Source organism: Portunus trituberculatus, chromosome 44 (assembly GCF_017591435.1).
Source record: "Portunus trituberculatus isolate SZX2019 chromosome 44, ASM1759143v1, whole genome shotgun sequence".
NCBI classification, from domain to species: Eukaryota; Metazoa; Arthropoda; class Malacostraca; order Decapoda; family Portunidae; genus Portunus; species Portunus trituberculatus.
The window spans coordinates 9,359,640-9,361,596 of NC_059298.1; positions in this window are offsets into that span (position 1 = coordinate 9,359,640).

Sequence of the window (1,957 nt, forward strand, 5' to 3'; positions counted from 1 at the left end):
TGAACAGGATATTGAGGATAGGAAATCGAAGTGCTAAAGAAGACCAACGTTGTCAGAGAGGAAGAAAGGTGGAATCAGAGAGAGAGAGAGAGAGAGAGAGAGAGAGAGAGAGAGAGAGAGAGAGAGAGAGAGAGAGAGAGAGAGAGAGAGAGAGAGAGAGAGAGAGAGAGAGAGAGAGAGCAGAAAAAAAAATGCGTCGGAAAGGGGAGGTCGAGGAGTTCGAAGAAGGTCATCGAAGTCACAGGAAAAGGCCATAAGAAGCCCTTCTGAGAGAGAGAGAGAGAGAGAGAGAGAGAGAGAGAGAGAGAGAGAGAGAGAGAGAATTTCTAATTGCATTATTCTATGAAAATGATTTTCAAAGGCAACAAGTGTGAATGATTGAGTTCTTGTGTATCTTTCATCCTTGCAGTCTGTTAGAATTCCTCAATGAACTACTCATGAAAAAACATCGAACCGCCTTTGAAATCTTTTAAAGCCAGTTTTCGAAGTAATCTAGATAAAGTAAGATCTGAAAATACAAATTTGGAGAAAAATCTTCGCCCTTTAACCACGACTATTTCTAAAGGCCACAAAGATCATTAAAGTTTTCAAGTGTTTACCCTTTTAACAATGCAGAAATATTGATCATCTGTCACTAGAACCTTTAAAAAAATCATCCTTAAACAAACATGTGTGACTTAAAAGTAGTGGAGAAGCAACGCAGAAGTGTTCCAGAATATGGCACCATGACAACCACCAAATCCCACTAACGCTAACCGACACCTTGTATATCCTACGGAAACGAAAGGACAGGAAGGGACAGGAAAAGGACAGCCAGGACCTATTGAAGACGACCTGCGATTTACAGCTCTGTGGCCTTCGTCGCCTGCCCTGACAGCAGCTGACCACCCTGACCTTCACACTGGGTGCGGTTGACCTGGCGTGACCCTGACAAAAGCTGCGGCTGACCATGAGGTGCGCCGTGGCCAGCTGGGGTCGAGTGTGGCAAAGTGGCTTTCTGTTCACCCCTTGAGGATAATGCCAATAATGATCTGCAGAAAGACAGATGGCGGATGTCGCAGCGAGGGAGAACGGAGGAGAGGTTGAATGGGGAGCAGGAGGGGAACGAGGAAAGGAGAGGAAAGATGGGAAGGGGAAGAAAAAGCACAGAGGAACATAGAGAAGATAGAACAAGAAGGGAAAAGGTGACCGGAGGAAAGACGGTGGAGGATGGATAGGGATGAGGATAATGAAGGTGAAAGGAAGAAGGAGGAAGGAGGAAGGAGGGAGAAAAGTGAGAAGGGAGTGTTAAAAGGATGTGGTGGGAGGAAAGATGAAGGTAAGGAAGAGGATGTAATAATTGGGATGTGAAACGAGCTGAGAGAGAGAGAGAGAGAGAGAGAGAGAGAGAGAGAGAGAGAGAGAGAGAGAGAGAGAGAGAGAGAGAGAGAGAGAGAGAGAGAGAGAGAGAGAGAGAGAGAGAGAGAGAGAGAGAGAGAGAGAGAGAGAGAGAGAGAATGCACGTAAAAAGTAAAAGAAAATATAAATAAGTAAAAACAAAGAAAACAAGTAACAAAACAAATACAGCAAACATAAAACTCGTACACGTGTCAAATAAGAATAAAAAAAAAAAGAGAGAGAGAGAGAGAGAGAGAGAGAGAGAGAGAGAGAGAGAGAGAGAGAGAGAGAGAGAGGGAGGGGAACACACACTTCAGTACACTTCAGCAGCCCTCGAGAAAGTTATTACACACATGCCACACAATACGCTGTCCCTTTGCCTCTACGCCTCGCCTCCTCGTCTCGTTATCGTACCTGGAGTCTAAGTCCAAGCACGTGGCGCCCTCTCCTTGGCTCCAAGTTAATTCTAGCGCCTGTACTCAGAAACGCATTCCTCTCTAACCACGATAATTTTTCAAAGCCCACAGAGACAACTAGTCGGGTTTTCAAGACAGTTTCTCCTTTAAAAAAATAATAATCT